The sequence below is a fragment of the Hypomesus nipponensis genome, chromosome 5 (genome assembly GCF_054491055.1).
Source record: "Hypomesus nipponensis isolate SF chromosome 5, ASM5449105v1, whole genome shotgun sequence".
In the NCBI taxonomy this organism is placed as follows: domain Eukaryota; kingdom Metazoa; phylum Chordata; class Actinopteri; order Osmeriformes; family Osmeridae; genus Hypomesus; species Hypomesus nipponensis.
The window spans coordinates 15317501-15322500 of record NC_140365.1 but is presented as its reverse complement, the minus strand read 5'-3'; the positions used below and the strand labels follow the sequence as shown (position 1 = coordinate 15322500).

At 46.9% G+C, this 5000-nt stretch overlaps 15 non-coding genes and 2 pseudogenes across 15 annotated transcripts; all 17 read left to right on the top strand.

Annotated features, from left to right (window-relative positions):
• The first annotated feature begins 11 nt into the window (after positions 1-11).
• LOC146289986 (5S ribosomal RNA) lies at positions 12-130 on the top strand. Its single transcript, XR_014757346.1, has one exon. It is a non-coding gene; the product is annotated as a 5S ribosomal RNA (ribosomal RNA).
• A 186-nt stretch (positions 131-316) lies between these two features.
• Positions 317-435, top strand: LOC146289985 (5S ribosomal RNA). The gene has a single exon (XR_014755490.1). It is a non-coding gene; the product is annotated as a 5S ribosomal RNA (ribosomal RNA).
• Positions 436-611: 176 nt separating this feature from the next.
• LOC146289984 (5S ribosomal RNA) lies at positions 612-730 on the top strand. The gene has a single exon (XR_014757117.1). It is a non-coding gene; the product is annotated as a 5S ribosomal RNA (ribosomal RNA).
• Positions 731-906: 176 nt separating this feature from the next.
• Positions 907-1025, top strand: LOC146289983 (5S ribosomal RNA). The gene has a single exon (XR_014755489.1). It is a non-coding gene; the product is annotated as a 5S ribosomal RNA (ribosomal RNA).
• A 186-nt stretch (positions 1026-1211) lies between these two features.
• Positions 1212-1330, top strand: LOC146289982 (5S ribosomal RNA). The gene has a single exon (XR_014756854.1). It is a non-coding gene; the product is annotated as a 5S ribosomal RNA (ribosomal RNA).
• Positions 1331-1514: 184 nt separating this feature from the next.
• Positions 1515-1633, top strand: LOC146289981 (5S ribosomal RNA). Its single transcript, XR_014757345.1, has one exon. It is a non-coding gene; the product is annotated as a 5S ribosomal RNA (ribosomal RNA).
• A 182-nt stretch (positions 1634-1815) lies between these two features.
• LOC146289980 (5S ribosomal RNA) lies at positions 1816-1934 on the top strand. The gene has a single exon (XR_014755487.1). It is a non-coding gene; the product is annotated as a 5S ribosomal RNA (ribosomal RNA).
• Positions 1935-2110: 176 nt separating this feature from the next.
• Positions 2111-2229, top strand: LOC146289979 (5S ribosomal RNA). Its single transcript, XR_014757116.1, has one exon. It is a non-coding gene; the product is annotated as a 5S ribosomal RNA (ribosomal RNA).
• A 174-nt stretch (positions 2230-2403) lies between these two features.
• On the top strand, positions 2404-2522 carry LOC146289978 (5S ribosomal RNA). Its single transcript, XR_014757770.1, has one exon. It is a non-coding gene; the product is annotated as a 5S ribosomal RNA (ribosomal RNA).
• A 180-nt stretch (positions 2523-2702) lies between these two features.
• Positions 2703-2821, top strand: LOC146289977 (5S ribosomal RNA). Its single transcript, XR_014757984.1, has one exon. It is a non-coding gene; the product is annotated as a 5S ribosomal RNA (ribosomal RNA).
• A 174-nt stretch (positions 2822-2995) lies between these two features.
• LOC146289976 (5S ribosomal RNA) lies at positions 2996-3104 on the top strand (annotated as a pseudogene).
• A 176-nt stretch (positions 3105-3280) lies between these two features.
• On the top strand, positions 3281-3399 carry LOC146289975 (5S ribosomal RNA; annotated as a pseudogene).
• Positions 3400-3571: 172 nt separating this feature from the next.
• Positions 3572-3690, top strand: LOC146289974 (5S ribosomal RNA). The gene has a single exon (XR_014755486.1). It is a non-coding gene; the product is annotated as a 5S ribosomal RNA (ribosomal RNA).
• A 176-nt stretch (positions 3691-3866) lies between these two features.
• Positions 3867-3985, top strand: LOC146289973 (5S ribosomal RNA). The gene has a single exon (XR_014757344.1). It is a non-coding gene; the product is annotated as a 5S ribosomal RNA (ribosomal RNA).
• A 182-nt stretch (positions 3986-4167) lies between these two features.
• On the top strand, positions 4168-4286 carry LOC146289972 (5S ribosomal RNA). Its single transcript, XR_014755485.1, has one exon. It is a non-coding gene; the product is annotated as a 5S ribosomal RNA (ribosomal RNA).
• Positions 4287-4462: 176 nt separating this feature from the next.
• LOC146289971 (5S ribosomal RNA) lies at positions 4463-4581 on the top strand. The gene has a single exon (XR_014757115.1). It is a non-coding gene; the product is annotated as a 5S ribosomal RNA (ribosomal RNA).
• A 176-nt stretch (positions 4582-4757) lies between these two features.
• LOC146289970 (5S ribosomal RNA) lies at positions 4758-4876 on the top strand. The gene has a single exon (XR_014757769.1). It is a non-coding gene; the product is annotated as a 5S ribosomal RNA (ribosomal RNA).
• The last annotated feature ends 124 nt before the right edge of the window (positions 4877-5000 follow it).

Here is a 5000-nt window from a genome sequence, read left to right as displayed (position 1 = left end):
GTCAACTTATTTCGTACGGCCATACCAGCCTGGCAACGCCTGATCTCGTCTGATCTCGGAAGCTAAGCAGGGTCGGGCCTGGTTAGTACTTGGATGGGAGACCGCCTGGGAATACCAGGTGCTGTATGCTCTTTTGCTCATTCACTTAGAAACTGAAATCTTGCAATATGCACAAGTAGTCCTTCATGAAAGGGGCTGGAAGCTGTTTTCATTTTGACACGAGAGAGAGAGAGAGAGAGAGAGAGAGAGAGACCACCTTGCATTGTCAATTGCTAAATCTGTATATGGATAAGTAGCCTATGGTTGTCAACTTATTTCGTACGGCCATACCAGCCTGGCAACGCCCGATCTCGTCTGATCTCGGAAGCTAAGCAGGGTCGGGCCTGGTTAGTACTTGGATGGGAGACCGCCTGGGAATACCAGGTGCTGTATGCTCTTTTGCTCATTCACTTAGAAACTGACATCTTGCAATATGCACAAGTAGTCCTTCATGAAAGGGGCTGGAAGCTGTTTTCATTTTGACACGAGAGAGAGAGAGAGAGAGAGACTACCTTGCATTGTCAATTGCTAAATCTGTATATGGATAAGTAGCCTATGGTTGTCAACTTATTTTGTACGGCCATACCAGCCTGGCAACGCCCGATCTCGTCTGATCTCGGAAGCTAAGCAGGGTCGGGCCTGGTTAGTACTTGGATGGGAGACCGCCTGGGAATACCAGGTGCTGTATGCTCTTTTGCTCATTCACTTAGAAACTGACATCTTGCAATATGCACAAGTAGTCCTTCATGAAAGGGGCTGGAAGCTGTTTTCATTTTGACACGAGAGAGAGAGAGAGAGAGAGACTACCTTGCATTGTCAATTGCTAAATCTGTATATGGATAAGTAGCCTATGGTTGTCAACTTATTTCGTACGGCCATACCAGCCTGGCAACGCCCGATCTCGTCTGATCTCGGAAGCTAAGCAGGGTCGGGCCTGGTTAGTACTTGGATGGGAGACCGCCTGGGAATACCAGGTGCTGTATGCTCTTTTGCTCATTCACTTAGAAACTGACATCTTGCAATATGCACAAGTAGTCCTTCATGAAAGGGGCTGGAAACTGTTTTCATTTTGACACGAGAGAGAGAGAGAGAGAGAGAGAGAGAGAGACCACCTTGCATTGTGAATTGCTAAATCTGTATATGGATAAGTAGCCTATGGTTGTCAACTTATTTCGTACGGCCATACCAGCCTGGCAACGCCCGATCACGTCTGATCTCGGAAGCTAAGCAGGGTCGGGCCTGGTTAGTACTTGGATGGGAGACCGCCTGGGAATACCAGGTGCTGTATGCTCTTTTGCTCATTCACTTAGAAACTGACATCTTGCAATATGCACAAGTAGTCCTTCATGAAAGGGGCTGGAAGCTGTTTTCATTTTGACACGAGAGAGAGAGAGAGAGAGAGAGAGAGAGACTACCTTGCATTGTCAATTGCTAAATCTGTATATGGATAAGTAGCCTATGGTTGTCAACTTATTTCGTACGGCCATACCAGCCTGGCAACGCCTGATCTCGTCTGATCTCGGAAGCTAAGCAGGGTCGGGCCTGGTTAGTACTTGGATGGGAGACCGCCTGGGAATACCAGGTGCTGTATGCTCTTTTGCTCATTCACTTAGAAACTGAAATCTTGCAATATGCACAAGTAGTCCTTCATGAAAGGGGCTGGAAGCTGTTTTCATTTTGACACGAGAGAGAGAGAGAGAGAGAGAGAGAGACCACCTTGCATTGTCAATTGCTAAATCTGTATATGGATAAGTAGCCTATGGTTGTCAACTTATTTCGTACGGCCATACCAGCCTGGCAACGCCCGATCTCGTCTGATCTCGGAAGCTAAGCAGGGTCGGGCCTGGTTAGTACTTGGATGGGAGACCGCCTGGGAATACCAGGTGCTGTATGCTCTTTTGCTCATTCACTTAGAAACTGACATCTTGCAATATGCACAAGTAGTCCTTCATGAAAGGGGCTGGAAGCTGTTTTCATTTTGACACGAGAGAGAGAGAGAGAGAGAGACTACCTTGCATTGTCAATTGCTAAATCTGTATATGGATAAGTAGCCTATGGTTGTCAACTTATTTTGTACGGCCATACCAGCCTGGCAACGCCCGATCTCGTCTGATCTCGGAAGCTAAGCAGGGTCGGGCCTGGTTAGTACTTGGATGGGAGACCGCCTGGGAATACCAGGTGCTGTATGCTCTTTTGCTCATTCACTTAGAAACTGACATCTTGCAATATGCACAAGTAGTCCTTCATGAAAGGGGCTGGAAGCTGTTTTCATTTTGACACGAGAGAGAGAGAGAGAGAGACTACCTTGCATTGTCAATTGCTAAATCTGTATATGGATAAGTAGCCTATGGTTGTCAACTTATTTCGTACGGCCATACCAGCCTGGCAACGCCCGATCTCGTCTGATCTCGGAAGCTAAGCAGGGTCGGGCCTGGTTAGTACTTGGATGGGAGACCGCCTGGGAATACCAGGTGCTGTATACTCTTTTGCTCATTCACTTAGAAACTGACATCTTGCAATATGCACAAGTAGTCCTTCATGAAAGGGGCTGGAAGCTGTTTTCATTTTGAAACGAGAGAGAGAGAGAGAGAGAGAGAGACTACCTTGCATTGTCAATTGCTAAATCTGTATATGGATAAGTAGCCTATGGTTGTCAACTTATTTCGTACGACCATACCAGCCTGGCAACGCCCGATCTCGTCTGATCTCGGAAGCTAAGCAGGGTCGGGCCTGGTTAGTACTTGGATGGGAGACCGCCTGGGAATACCAGGTGCTGTATGCTCTTTTGCTCATTCACTTAGAAACTGAAATCTTGCAATATGCACAAGTAGTCCTTCATGAAAGGGGCTGGAAGCTGTTTTCATTTTGACACGAGAGAGAGAGAGAGAGAGACCACCTTGCATTGTCAATTGCTAAATCTGTATATGGATAAGTAGCCTATGGTTGTCAACTTATTTCGTACGGCCATACCAGCCTGGCAACGTCTGATCTCGGAAGCTAAGCAGGGTCGGGCCTGGTTAGTACTTGGATGGGAGACCGCCTGGGAATACCAGGTGCTGTATGCTCTTTTGCTCATTCACTTAGAAACTGACATCTTGCAATATGCACAAGTAGTCCTTCATGAAAGGGGCTGGAAGCTGTTTTCATTTTGACACGAGAGAGAGAGAGAGAGAGAGACTACCTTGCATTGTCAATTGCTAAATCTGTATATGGATAAGTAGCCTATGGTTGTCAACTTATTTCGTACGGCCATACCAGCCTGGCAACGCCCAATCTCGTCTGATCTCGGAAGCTAAGCAGGGTCGGGCCTGGTTAGTACTTGGATGGGAGACCGCCTGGGAATACCAGGTGCTGTATGCTCTTTTGCTCATTCACTTAGAAACTGAAATCTTGCAATATGCACAATTAGTCCTTCATGAAAGGGGCTGGAAGCTGTTTTCATTTTGACACGAGAGAGAGAGAGAGAGACCGCCTTGCATTGTAAATTGCTAAATCTGTATATGGATAAGTAGCCTATGGTTGTCAACTTATTTCGTACGGCCATACCAGCCTGGCAACGCCCGATCTCGTCTGATCTCGGAAGCTAAGCAGGGTCGGGCCTGGTTAGTACTTGGATGGGAGACCGCCTGGGAATACCAGGTGCTGTATGCTCTTTTGCTCATTCACTTAGAAACTGACATCTTGCAATATGCACAAGTAGTCCTTCATGAAAGGGGCTGGAAGCTGTTTTCATTTTGACACGAGAGAGAGAGAGAGAGAGAGACTACCTTGCATTGTCAATTGCTAAATCTGTATATAGATAAGTAGCCTATGGTTGTCAACTTATTTCGTACGGCCATACCAGCCTGGCAACGCCTGATCTCGTCTGATCTCGGAAGCTAAGCAGGGTCGGGCCTGGTTAGTACTTGGATGGGAGACCGCCTGGGAATACCAGGTGCTGTATGCTCTTTTGCTCATTCACTTAGAAACTGAAATCTTGCAATATGCACAAGTAGTCCTTCATGAAAGGGGCTGGAAGCTGTTTTCATTTTGACACGAGAGAGAGAGAGAGAGAGAGAGAGAGACCACCTTGCATTGTCAATTGCTAAATCTGTATATGGATAAGTAGCCTATGGTTGTCAACTTATTTCGTACGGCCATACCAGCCTGGCAACGCCCGATCTCGTCTGATCTCGGAAGCTAAGCAGGGTCGGGCCTGGTTAGTACTTGGATGGGAGACCGCCTGGGAATACCAGGTGCTGTATGCTCTTTTGCTCATTCACTTAGAAACTGACATCTTGCAATATGCACAAGTAGTCCTTCATGAAAGGGGCTGGAAGCTGTTTTCATTTTGACACGAGAGAGAGAGAGAGAGAGAGACTACCTTGCATTGTCAATTGCTAAATCTGTATATGGATAAGTAGCCTATGGTTGTCAACTTATTTTGTACGGCCATACCAGCCTGGCAACGCCCGATCTCGTCTGATCTCGGAAGCTAAGCAGGGTCGGGCCTGGTTAGTACTTGGATGGGAGACCGCCTGGGAATACCAGGTGCTGTATGCTCTTTTGCTCATTCACTTAGAAACTGACATCTTGCAATATGCACAAGTAGTCCTTCATGAAAGGGGCTGGAAGCTGTTTTCATTTTGACACGAGAGAGAGAGAGAGAGAGAGACTACCTTGCATTGTCAATTGCTAAATCTGTATATGGATAAGTAGCCTATGGTTGTCAACTTATTTCGTACGGCCATACCAGCCTGGCAACGCCCGATCTCGTCTGATCTCGGAAGCTAAGCAGGGTCGGGCCTGGTTAGTACTTGGATGGGAGACCGCCTGGGAATACCAGGTGCTGTATACTCTTTTGCTCATTCACTTAGAAACTGACATCTTGCAATATGCACAAGTAGTCCTTCATGAAAGGGGCTGGAAGCTGTTTTCATTTTGAAACGAGAGAGAGAGAGAGAGAGAGAGAGACTACCTTG